At 34.4% G+C, this 14,124-nt stretch overlaps 1 protein-coding gene across 1 annotated transcript in view; it reads left to right on the forward strand.

Annotated features, from left to right (window-relative positions):
- NUP37 (nucleoporin 37) overlaps positions 1 to 14,124 on the forward strand; it is a 40,145-nt gene that overhangs the window by 16,756 nt on the left and 9,265 nt on the right. The gene's annotated exons all lie outside the window — the stretch shown is intronic.

Below are 14,124 nucleotides of genomic sequence, written 5' to 3' on the forward strand. Positions count from 1 at the left end.
ATAGGAGCACGTGTACCCCAATGTTCATAGCAGCACTGTCAACAGTAGCCAAATCATGGAAAGAGCCTAAATGTCCATCAATTGAGGAATGGATCAAGAAGATGTGGTATATATATACAATTTTCATCTTATTTTAATGAGAATTATGTTAGAAAAATTAGAGAAAATCTAACTTGTATATATACTCCGTAAAATGTTGTAAAATAAGTATACTTGGTTTAAATTGTAAGCATGACACAAACATGAGTTTCACAACCGGTAAGTTGAGTTCTCATCCCAGTTAATGGAAACGTCCCTTGCTGACTCATGGATGCCTCTCTGCTCTTATTTTAGATGTATACACTTACGAAAGTTAAATGTATAATGGGTCCAGTTCTCCAATAATGGGCAAGATCACTAGGATACTAAAAGACAATTGCCATACTGTGAAGTTATTTCACAGATCCTGTCTGATAAGTTAATGTTTAGTAATGAATTGCAAATTTCATTTGCTAAACTAAGACTCATGGGAAATTTACTATTTTAACAAATTTGGAAGTCTCTATGTTAAAGACTCTGTAGGGACGCCTGGGTGGCTCAGTCGGGTAAGCAACCAACTTCAGCTCAGGTCATAATCTCGTAGTTCATGAGTTCAAGCCCCAAGTTAGACTGTGCTGACACCTCAGAGCCTGGAGCCTGCTTCAGATTCTGTCGCTCCCTCTCTCTCTCTGCCCCTCCCCTCCTTGTGCTTTCTTTCTTTCTTTCTCTCTCTCTCAAAAATAAACATTAAAAAAAATTTGTAAGGGGCGCCTGGGTGGCTCAGTCAGTTAAGCGTCTGACTTCGGCTCAGGTCATGATCTCACAGTTCGTGAGTTCAAGCCCCACATTGGGCTCTGTGCTGACAGCTCAGAGCCCGGAGCCTGTCTTCCCATTCTTTGTCTCCCTCTCTCTCTGACCCTCCCCTGCTCACACTGTCTCTCTCTCTCAAAAATAAATAAAACATTAAAAAAAATTTTAAGATAAAAAATAAAGCTTTTCTGTAGATATAATACATGCAAATATCACTTTCTTCCCCCTCACCCCTCGCCTCACGTTTGGAATGGATGAAATAGCTGTAACATTTTTTAATAGTGCCTAAAGCTGGAGAGTATCACAAGTAAAGAACAGGACGAAGAGGAGGTGGAAATAAGCTGAGGAGTCAGGAGGGAAGTGAGGGAATTCAATAGGCGTGCCAATCGCTTCATTTGCTTTAACAGTACTGTGAGGAAAAATACCCCACAGCTCTGTTATTCTACATGGTTTTTTAATGTTTGATAAGGCTGTGACAAAATCATTAGTATTCATAAACACTTATATACATATAAAACCATTAAATGTGTCCTTTCACATTGGAAGTAAAGCCACTGGGTACTTGTTAAATTTTAATCGTAACAGCTCATCCTTTTAAAGTTGTAGAGTCATAGGCCATATTTTTTATATACTACCTGTTAAAATTTTCATGTCAAGGACATGAAAGATTTACATGCCATTAAGATTTTAGGGCCTCAAGTGTTAACAAAACCAAGTTTGTATAGAAAGCTGAAGAGTAAATGGGACCATATTTAAGGTAAAAGTTAGAATAGATTACTAGATATAAATAACGACATTTGAGTTCTCTAACAGATGGACTTTCCTAATCACAAGCATTTGCAATAATGAAACCTGAGAAGGAGGAAAATGAGTATCTTTGCAAGCCAAGGAATAGCGTCTGACTAGTGAACAATAGCCAAAGACCTGGGATTACATTCAGTGGTCTGTGATTACTTTTTTTTTCTTGTAGAATTTGGGGTTTTATAAACTAGTAAAATAGTTGGGGACTGATAAAGGCTTGCCAACTTTTTATTTTGTCAAGTAATAAGAATTTTAAAAGGTGTACTGCCTTCTATTATTACTATCATTTTCTGAAAGAACATTATTGCTGTAAAGAGGAGAAAGACTTAACTTCAAAGTAAGTCCTTTAAATAAATGTAACTTTTTAAAAAAAACGTACTGTGTTGCACCTAATTGCATTATTTTGCTAGACTGTGGTCAGTGATGTTATTGTTCAGCAAATACTTACCCTACCTCCCCTCTTCCTGTGGTAGGAGGGGATTTTCCCACTCCGTTGGGCTTAGCTATGTGACTTGTTTAGGCCAATGCAATGTTAGCAGGTATGATACAAGCAGACACTCTAGCTGACTTACCTGGTTTGTCTTGACCTACTGTTTTCTATAAGAGTGGCCTAAATAGCTACTGGTCCCAGAATAAAAAACACACATAACAAATATGGACCCATGTGGCATTATGAAATAGACCTTCCTGCAGATTCATGAGCAAGAAATGTATACTTATTTTTGTAAGCCATTGAGGTTTGGGAGTTGATAACATCATTTTAGCCATAGCTAGGGAGCTAAATTTAGAATTCACCAGCTTAGTTCACCAGTCAGAAGTAAAGGATAATTCCAATTGGCTAATAAAGTCAGACCTCTTGGGCCAAAAGCTAAGCAATATAGATTAAAACTTTTAGAAGAAACAGCATAAATCAAGAAGTTTAAACTAAGGAAGAGTAGTAGGTATCATACACTTTCATAGTAACAAAGGAATGAAGGAATTCTGAGAGGACTACAGTAGAAAAACATCTCAGGAGTACCTGGAAGGCTCAGGTGTTGCATCTGACTCTCAGCACAGGTCATGATCTCATGGTTCACAAGTTTGAGCCCCACATCCAGCTCTGTACTGACAGCTGAAAACCTGGAGCCTGTTTAAGATTCTGTGTCCCTCTCTCTCTCTCTCTCTCTCTCTCTCTCTCTCTCTCTCTCTGCTCCTCCCCTGCTCACGCTCTGTCTCTCTCTCTCTCAAAAATAAATAAACCTTAAAAAAGAAACCAGTAACCTAAGTTTATATCTTAAAAAGGAATAAGAACAAAGGAAATGCAAAGGTAGCAGAAGGAAGAAAATAAAGATTATAGCAGAGATAAACAGAATAGAAAACCATAATCAGTGACACTATAAGTTGGTTCTTGGAAAAGATATAGCAAAATTGGCAAACCTTTGGCTAGCCCGAGAGAATATGCCAGTTAGCAAAATCAGGAAAAGTGGGACATTACTACCAACCTTACAGAAATAAAAAGGATTTTAAGAGTATACCGTGAACGGTTACACACCAACAAATTAACGTAGATAAAATTCTGGTAAATTCCCAGAAACACAAAATTCCCAAAACTCAAGAAAAAGAGAGAAAATCTGAATAGACCTGTAACAAAGAGATCAAATCAGTAGTCAAAAACTTCCCAACACAAAGCCCAGGACAGGATGCTTCACTGGTGAATTCTATTAAACAGTTAATGAAGAATCAACACCAGTGTCTCAAATGCTTATAGATAATAGAGGAGAAGGGAACATTTTCTAACTCATTCTATGATGCCAGTATTATCCTAATACCAAAGGCATTACAAGAGAACTGCAAACCATTATCCCTTACAAATAATGATGCAAAAGTCCTCAACAGTATCTAGCTAAAACTAGAAAACTCTTAGAAGATAACATTTGGTACTATAAAGAGTAGAATGAATCTTTCTCTCTGACTTAGTGCCAACTTAAATAATTTTTACAGTAAGTATTTTTATCTATGCATATTTTCTGTTTGACTTCTGTCATTTCTAAGAGAGACACAGTATTATAATTAGCTAGATTTAGGTCCATAGGGACATCATTTCAAAACCATACATCCCCTGAACAGGTTCATAAAGTTTATGTATCTTACTGAAAATTGTCAAATTCTGAATCAGACAGAACAAAGATAGTTCTTACTTATACTAGCATGTCAATCTATGTGTTACAAAGTTCCCACTTCTTATAAAGAACAAATGAATGTATTAAGAATCAATTAATGTATAAACTAGTCCATTCAGTTGACAAGTATCAAGTGTCCACTATGTGCCAGGCACCATGCTAGGTACTTGGTAAGCACTGTTCTTTGAGGGGTTGAGAAAGAGGGAAAAAGAAGGGGCAGTGGAGGGTAATCATTGACTTATTTTTATAATCATAATGTGAATAATCATTTCAGAGGAAGCCAGACTTCTCCAAGACTGACAAAAGTATTTTATTTTCTATAAATGAATTGTAATATTAATCAGCAAAAATATTACTGAATATTTTGTTGAGTGCTCTAACCACCACTCTAAGTTTGCCTTACCTGTGTAAATTTAATTAATTTTTACAACAACTCTGAGATAAGTGCTATTTTTATGCTCATTTGGGGCTATAAGATAAAGAGAGGCTAAGTAATTTTTGGAAAGGGACAGAGCTAATAAGTAGAGAAACAGGAATATCAGGCAGTCTGACCCTAGCACCCGCACTCCTATTCATCTGCCTGAATGACAGTTTTTATGTTTAGCCTGAGAAGACGTATTTGTATCTAAAACTATTTCAGCTCTTTCTGACTTCTTCTCTACATTCTGTGATACAACTTCATTAATTTAAACAATGAACCACAGGGCTACTCATAATCTGGAATGTTATTATAGAAGATGAGAGATTAAATTGTAAGCTAAGATTTCATCTAGTTTTAATATTCTGTGATCTATGTAGGTTTATAAGAAAATTGAATTCTCATTTAAGTCAGCAGTTCCTTATCAGTCCAGATATCCCCCTTTTAAAATAAATATCTTATAATGCCTGCTATATACAGTCTTAAATGAAACTCATAGAAAATATAAGCTATCAAAATATGTATTCATAGAAAGTTATTTTAGTGCCTTAATTGTACTATACAGTTCTCTAAAAAAGAAAGCTAATTGTTACAGAATAACAATGCAGTGTGTACATAGTCAGGTAGTCTTTGTCCCTCTTTACAATGAATAATGTTGAATATCAGAACAATAACAAGATAGAAAAATGTAAGGCAGGGGCAAGGCTGCCAGATTTCAGGATTCCGGGATATGGTTCGCATCAAGTACAATGTAAAGAGTGCCATCTGGAGTTCTGCAGAGTCATAGCTCAGTGTGTCTGAGTGAAACTAGCTATTAGACCTAAACTCATGTCAGTATTAATAGATAAAAGTGAAAGAGGGAAATAATGTTTTCAAAGTGAAAATAGCACAAGACAAATTATAGGATGTCAGGTGGAAAACTAAGGAAGGATAATATTCTTGGAAATCAGTTTTTATGTGGATAGTAACAAATCACTGTTACGGCATGGGATGGAATACTAACAAGATTGCAAAAACTATATCTTCTCTCTTAAAATGCCCCCACCTTTTGTGGGATTTCTAAATTTCATTCTCATTTAATGTATTAATTCATTTAATCCTCAAAAACCTTATGTGGTAGGTTTCCCTGTTTCTGTGTTGTTTTATAGAGAGAAATCCCAGGCAGCCTGGCTCACTACATGATGCTATTTCTCCTTTAACGCTTTTTAAGTTTTAGTCTTTTTATATTATTGAAAATTCTTATGTAGAATTTATAGTTTTTAAAAGATACCTTTGCTAAAACATTCTATACCAGCTCTTGAAAAGAAGAGGTCATGGTCCTTCTTCCTACTTCATACTGTCATTTTCAGATGAGGAAGAATAGCAAAGAGAAACAGACTTTTCTAGAGGATAAGGAAAATTATTCTAGAGGAGATTGCTACGGCCTTTGCACTAATAAGGTATTCTTTAGCATCAGCCTTGCTTTACTACCTTACATTCGTCGTAACGTCTGAGTGCCCTTGTGGCAGTTCTCAGTGAGTAGGTGAAGGAATGAATACAACTCTGTACTTGTCACAGCAACTTGCTGCCACCAAAGATATGTTTAAGAAAAGAAATTCCCAAGTAAACCATGGATTGCTAGCATTCAGCCAGCCATTCAGTACCATTTCCTTTATGGCCCTCCTCATGTCCACTATATGTAAATATGTACATATACATATATACATATGTACATGTACATATATGTGTATATGTATTTATACATATACATGTATGTATGTGTAGCATATGGCACAGGAAAATCTCAATACTGGTGCTCATAATTAGGACCCAGCATTATCAAAAGAAGGTTAAAATTATTATTGTATTTGAGAAGTAAATAAGTGCATATTCATTTAGAATGACTTATTATCTCATACCTCCAGCGAAGGTAAAAATAGTCTTTAAGTATTTAATGGGTTAAGCTTATTATTTTCAAAACTCACTAATACAGAACATCTCATTCTCAGTCAGTGCCAAATAACAGATGTTCTTGTATATTAAAAACAGTACCGTTCTGTAAGAACAAGTCAGATCAACAAGTATTTATTAAACACGTTTAGTATAGCCAACATTTAGTACTTTAGGGGATACAAAAGAAATAGAAGACCCAGTACTCACTGTAACTACAAAGGATGTCAGAAGTAAATCTCTTTCCTCCTCCACCTCCCCTCAGCAGTTTTTTTAAATATTAGATAAAATTTATGGTGAAGAAAAATTGGCTTCTAGAAACCAAGGAATTCTTAGTTTAAGACTAAAATAATAGAAGCATGTAATGTGCCATTCTTTGTCTATAAAACATGGGATATTAGTAGTTGTCATGTTCTAGCTGTCATCATTTTTAAAAAGAATGGGAGAAAGGGAAGCATATAAAAAATAAGATTTTTTTAGGAATGTAACCAAATCATTGGACAGGGGAATCCTAAATTACCTAAGATATTCACTAAGCCAATGTTTTTTCTTAAAGTTATACAAGAGGAAAAGGAATCTTTATCAAATGTCTTCTGTGAACCCCATGCCAGCCAAGTTCTTTCCATATTACCTCTGTTCATGTACATTTGAGAGTCTTCATAATTCATAGTTAAGATGCAGTGTTCCTACTCACCCCACCCTCCCCAACCCCAACTGGGATCATAGAATATGCAATCTATTTAAAAATAGTCCTTGCAGGAAACAGAAAGAAGGGAACTGAGAGCCCTCAATGAATCCTTCAGGAGCAAATAAACTTTGCCTAAGTAATTCTAGGTACAAAGTGAAATTGAGAGAATTTATATTATTTATTATAATGTTATGGTTAAGTAAGTCCAGAAATAAAGTGCCTTACATGCCTTCCAAAATTCCATGTAATTTTTTGTAACATTTTAAATCAGATCAATTATTGCACAGTTATAACAAGAGCTTTAGGAATGGGATAAAATAAACAGTTTGTGTTGGGTTTGGTAATAGTTTACCTCCCTTGTGTGGAACATAAGGATCTGTTTCTTTATAAAAACTATCCAAAAGTTATGCTAAAACCTGTTGATCACATTTGCAGACCTTTTTCAATTCAGTGCAGTGAAATAGTATGCAAGATTATAATAAAGTTAAAAAGTGATACAAGACTTTCCTAAACTTTTATATGAACAGGTACTGGTCACATCTCGCGCTAATATTCAACTCTTCGTTCTCTCTCATGTGGCCTTGTAGGTGAAATCCAAAACCAGTGCTTCATAAAATGTATTACCATATCAGTGATTGCAGTAATTTAAGCTGGTTTTATGTGGCCCTCATGTGGTTGCAGGAAGTGAATTGTATAAATGAGAATCAGATCCATAAACATTTTTCAGATTTGGTTTGAAAGTCCATTTATGTCACTAAAAAGGAGTACTTTCCCTCATTTATAATTTATGGTCAAATTTTAGGTTGTAAAGTATATCAAAATTTTTCTTAGAAATAATGAAATGCTAATATTTCCTGGATAGTATTACTGGTGTTTATGTTAGTTAAAGGAGAAGTTCTTTTACTCTGAATTCCTTGAAGATGAAATCATTCTGTATGATCTGTTTGAAAACTACCATATGGTATTTCTTCGCAGTTGAGAGTTTAATTTTGAATTTATATTTAAATGTGACAAAACTTCTCAGAATTCCTATCCTTCAAAAATCTGCCCATGTAAGTTAAGTAAGGTGTTAATTCTCCCTTGGGGCAGCCTCGCCTAGTTTTTCACCTCTGTGATCATAAACTGGTAGTTTCTGCTGAATTTGTTTGTGACTTCAAGAAAACAAAATGAAGCAACAACATGTGAGCTTGTAATATTTAACTCTTCCAAGGCTTTGTAAAGATTTACAAAAGTAGATTATTTTATGTATGGTAAGTTGGTTTATTAGTGTTATATTTGAAACAAGCCACCTTTGTCCCCCTCCAAAACACACATAGTCTTTGATTATTGACTCTGTTCTTGACTAGTTTTTGTTATTGACAGATACAGTAGGCATATGCAATTATCTCTCATTTTCACCCTTACAATTCTTCTTACTCTCGTCAATAAAATTTCTGGTTATCCATTTCTTTTATCATTAGTACTTACCAGAACATTAATTCTACTTGCTTGGTAGTCTCTAACATTAAAAAGAAAAAAGCAGAATTAGTCTAATCTTATTTCTGAATATATTTGAAACACATACACATACTGAAAGTACCCTGTACAGAATTCTTATTTTATACTATCATGTCTTTCTGTTGCCTCCACTGGTAAAGGTTTTTGCCCAGATGACAAAGTTTATTTATTCACAATTCTAACCTACCATACCCACTATGGATGTTGGCCCATCTTATCCCTAGATTTGTGCTTTCAATTAACATGGATTCCCCTTCTGAACTCCTTTTGCACCTAAAACCAGACATTTTAGCACTGTTACTTTGTAATTTGTTTCACTGCTTCCTAATTCTGCATTCACTTACTAAGAAAATATACTATGTTTTTCCCGTTTTTGAATTATCCATAGTGTGATGAGTAACTTAGTGATTGATTATTTGGAAATGGTAAGGGGAAATCTTCACTTTCTTATCACAAAACTCAATGAAAAAAGTGTTTGTTGTCAAAGAATATTAGAAGTCCCTTTCTTGCACGCAGTAACATTGTAAAGTACCTTCTCCTTCTTATAACTACATCTCAGCATTACTTTTTTTCCTTTCATATTTAATTAATCAATACAGCGATTCACGTGATCCAGTCAAGTCTTTTAGAAAGATTACAGTTAGTATTTTTTGCCTTAATAGAGAAAGCCAAATGGATGCAGATGTGTCATTTAAAGTCATCCATTCCTTCTTTTGTCTGTGTTGTCAGAAACATTTGGTAACAGAAATTTCCTCCTACAATGAACTCCGTAACAGATAATGAGCTGCCAATTAAAAATGGAGAACAAACAAATAAAAGAACAGCGTATTACCCAGGAACTTTCCTTAGAAAATCTCAGAGGGAACATCTCCCTCTATTAATTGTAATTTAAAACACCCTTGAGAATATCTAGGGTATCTGCAATACGCCAACACCCAATTTATGGGATCTTTTTATTAATTAAATAGGGATACTTAATGTTCAGCTAAAAAGCACTCAGCCTGAAATGAGGTAATAATTTTAAGAATAAACTACCAAAAGTAAAGTAAGTATAATTCATAACCTTAGAGCTGGACAGCTCTCCATGTGTCATGTTACAGCTAAAATCTAAGAGTTCTACTGAGGACCACAGAGTTGGAAGGAGTGGCGGTGTTTGTTACAATTATAGTAGTTTATTTTATTTTACTTAAAGAGTGATGCTATCTATACTCCAGTGCCCTTTGATTTAATCTGTAGTATTGGCGTCTTAATATGTCAGTACATTAATTTCACTTTAGAAGCTTTTTCTTTGAAATTTCTCTTGCAAACATTTAAGTAAGTATACAATATATTTGATATAACTCCTGATTTTTGTTCAAGTTAGTTTAATGGTAATGTTATATTTTTAAGCTTTTATAAATAGTCCATTATCCTTTCATGTGCTTGATTGTGTATACTAGGAACTCTATGAGGAGCACCTGGGTGCTTTAGTCAGTTAAGCATCCGACTCTTGATTTCAGCTCAGGTCATGATCTCACAGTCATGACATTGGGCTGCACACTGGGCATGGAGCCTGCTTAAGATTCTCTCTCTCCCTCTTTGCCTCGCCCTGTTTGCACCTTCTCCCTCTCAAAAACAAATAAGTAATTAAAAAACTAAAAAGCCTATGAACCCTTACAGCTTTTATTGTGATGCTCCACTTTCCTAAAACATATGCATCTGTGGTTATAATTAACTTTTAAGTAATTTAACTCATTAAAAACAAATTTATTAGCAATCAATTTTGAAATATTAATATGAACTTTAAATTTTATGAATTTTTTCCTGTTACAATAGAAACTCCCTTATCTGACATGGTCTAAACCTATAGTTTGTTAAACAATGAAATAGTCAGTAAACTCAGCCAACAAAACTAAAAGAAAACCTACTGAATGGGAGAAGATATTTGCAAGTGATATATCTGATATAGGGTTACTATCCAAAATATATAAACAACTTCTACAACTCAACACCCTCCAAAAAAATCCAATTAAAAAATAGGCAGAAGATATGAAGAGACATTTCTTTAAAGAAGACATACAGGTGGCCAACAGATACATAAAAGAATGTTCAGCATCACTCATCATCAAGGAAATGCAAATCAGAACCACAATGAGTTATCACCTTACACCTATCAGAATGGCTAAAATCAAAAACTTAAGAAACAAGTGTTGATGAGGATGTGGGGAAAAAGGAACCCTCATGCACTGTGGGTAGCAATTACAGCCACTGTGGAAGACAATATGGAGGTTCCTCAAAAGATTAAAAACAGAACTATCGTACAATCCAAGAATCGCACTATTGGATATGTATCCAAAGAACACAAACACTAGTTTGAAAAGATATACGCACTCCTATGTTTATCGCAGCATTACTTACAATAGCCAACCATGGGAGCAGCCCGAGTGTCCGTCAATAGACGAATGGATAAGGAAAGTAAATATTATTCAGCCGTAGAAAGAATGAACTCTTGCCATTTGCAACAACATGGATGGAGCAGTCAGAGAAAGACAAATGCCATGATTTCACTCATATATGGTATTTTAGAAACAAAACAAATGAACAAAGAAAAAAGAGAAACCAAAAAATAAACTTTTAAATATAGCAAATGAGCTGATGGTTATGAGAAGGGGGGTGGGTGAGGTAATACTGTATGTTAATTATACTGGAATTTAAATGTAATTGATTAAGCTACTCAAAAAGTAAAGAAACTCAGGAAATGATTTTAAGAGACTGTATACTTACCTGATTTTAATATACAATATATATATGAAAACTTGCCAATTTGCTAATTCCCAATTTTTTTATATTAGGCCAAGACCATTTTCCACCTTAATTTATAAGTCTGTTGATTAGCACTGGACCTCTTTTTGGCATGAACCATACCCGTAATACAGTGTCTACAATGAAGACATTTGCTAGGCATTCTTAATTCAAAATTATCTAGACTTTCACTTTTATTGCTTAATCTTTTGTTACTGACACATCTGCCTAATTTAAGAGCATTTTTTAAGTTAGAAATGTACCTTTAATTAGTAGCCTCCAAATATTCAACTTAGTTTCATTGAAACAGCTCTTTCACATTCATATTTTCCAGCTTACATAATACGAATTATGTAATTACACTAATAATTAAGCATGGGTTTATACCACTTACAAATTGTGGTTTGCTAAGCAAAAAAAAAATCTTTCTTGCTAAGTCTATAACAAATGCATGTGTAAGCCTATTAGAAAATAGCCTTTTTGTTCCTGTCAATAATACTACAGAGGTAAAAAAGAAGAGTCTGTCAGAAGGAAGTCAGTTGAGACCTTTTCCTATCTACTGTATTCACTATGTTTTAAAACTGATGCAAATTTTTCCATACATAGGTACATGAAAATAACTTGCAAGAAAAAAGGGATGATTTGAAAAACTGTCTTACAATAACTGATCAGTTATTTGCCAGTCAGATGATTGTTAAGATTGTTTTTGTCAGAAAATTTGTCAGAGATAGTTTTTTTTTTTCAGTTGGTAATTTAAAATTATATGGGAAGAAAAAAGAAAAATGAGGTACAGGTAATCAATCTGGAAAGCCATTTGACAATCCCTGCTAGAGGTCAACTATTTGTAAGCTATAATCTGTCAATTCCACATCCAGCAGGGGTGTGTGTGTGTGTGTGTGTGTATGCATGCATGCAAGGGGGGTTGGACGTGTGGATGTCTGTATTCATTAAAAAATATGCAAGAAGATTTATAATATTATTATTGTAATGACTAAAGCTGGAAACAGCCTAAGTGTCTGTCAGCAGTACAATGAGTAAATACACTACAGCGTACTTAGTAGAATATTATCTGCAACAGTGAGAGTGGACAAAGGACAACAACATGCAGTAATGTTGGTAAATCTCACACAATCTAACCATAAGGGAAAAGTGCCTGACCAAGAAAATACATACTGTAGGATTCCATTTGTGTGATGTTCAGACCTGGCAAACGTAAGCTATTGTGAGCTTTTTGTGAGAAAGCAAGAAGTGTGACTAGAAGGAAGCACAAGATGACTTTTGGAGTTCTGGAAATACCCTCTCTTAATTTGGGTACTATGCTCTTTGAGCTGTATGCTGAAGATATATGTGTTTTTATTATGTATGGTGAACTGCAAAAAAATAGTGTGATTTTATCTGATGGAACTAATATTAACTAGATGAACCATGAAATAATAACTGAAAAATGATTTGAGAAGAGCTTAATTATGGAATCTATCCAAAAGGGAATTAAGAGTTAACAACTTAAAGTGTACCATCTGTAACTTATTTAGTTACGATAACTCATTTCAGGCCAATTTGTTGTATTTTGCATACTTAGTACACAGATTATGCAACCACTGAGAATTATTTAATAAGCGTATAAATATAAACCATAAATCACTTTATCCTAGTCCTGTAAAGTAATCTGGATTGCCCTCCTCCTTTTTAAGTCTTTTATTTTTTAAGTGTTAGGTTCTGTTCAGGATAAAATACTGTTTAAAAATTAGATTGAAATTTGGTTCATTGGACAGAAATACACTTCATTAACTGACCTCTTTTTGTAGAACATCTTTTTTGATAATTTTTTACCTTTGATTTTCCTCATTTCAAAGGAAGAAATCATGAAAATATTCTGGTACACATTTATTCAATTTATATAATGGCAAACACAAATCAAATACATATTAGAATAAGATCAAAAGAAGCCTTTAAACCATTCTCTCATGAGACCCACTGAATTTGCAGGACATTCATATTATTTCCATAGAGGTAAAAATATATGCCAGGCCAGCACTTTATTATGCAAGAAGTAATAGAGAAGAAAGAAATATTTAGTTGCCATAATTAATAATCTTATTCATTGTGGAGAATGAAACACAATTGCATAAACCATTAGTAAATGTGATTCCCATCTTCAATTAAGTTGTAGTTGTTTCCTTTATATAGTAAATATAGATGAAAAGTGTTGATTTGGCAAGAGAAAAGAGTATGCTTCTAAAGTATTTAATCAAGTAGATAATCATTTTGAAAAACATTTGTTAGTTTATATGTGACTATAATATTTCATGTTTGGAGTTCCTATAATTTCTACAAGAAAGAAAAATATTTGAAATAGTGTGATTTGGCACAGAATAGAGCATTGTCCAATAAATATTTCTACTTTTTTTTGAAGTATTTGACTAGACTTTAAACATATATTCCTTACGTTTGTTAAAATTGTTTTAGGGTCCTCAATGAGATAGGAACCATAATCCCTCTAAGAAAAGGTCTACGGCATTCTAATGAGTGAGCTCAGTTTTAAAGACCAGAATTTTGTGACTACTTTGCCAACCACTCACCACGTCTGCCTCCTGTCACGCTAACTGTGCCGCACTCCGCGCCAGTGAGTTCTAAGCCTGGCTGAGTGTGAAGGATGAGCTGAGTGGGGGAGAAGCACTTCTCACAACAGAGTGCCATTACTGAGATTCCTAAGGCTTGATCTCTACAATGGGGGAAGAAAAGAACGGGAGAAAGCAAGCCATCTCCCAGAGTAGCTTTGCCCTTGTTACTATAGATTTCTAAGTTGAAAAAAGAGAAAGAGTGGGAGGAGCCAGGTATCTGTTCCTACAGTCACCCTTTAATCTGGTCACTTTCAATCAGAGCCACCTTTGATAAGGAGAGTTGGGGAAGCCAGCCAGATCAGAAAAGATAGAAGATAGGAAGTAGCCCCTGGCATGGAAGGCCAAAACCAGAAGGCATAAGCAACTACGGGAAATTATTATTATCTCCCTAAATTCACATCA

The sequence above is a fragment of the Suricata suricatta genome, chromosome 10 (genome assembly GCF_006229205.1).
Source record: "Suricata suricatta isolate VVHF042 chromosome 10, meerkat_22Aug2017_6uvM2_HiC, whole genome shotgun sequence".
Lineage (NCBI taxonomy): Eukaryota > Metazoa > Chordata > Mammalia > Carnivora > Herpestidae > Suricata > Suricata suricatta.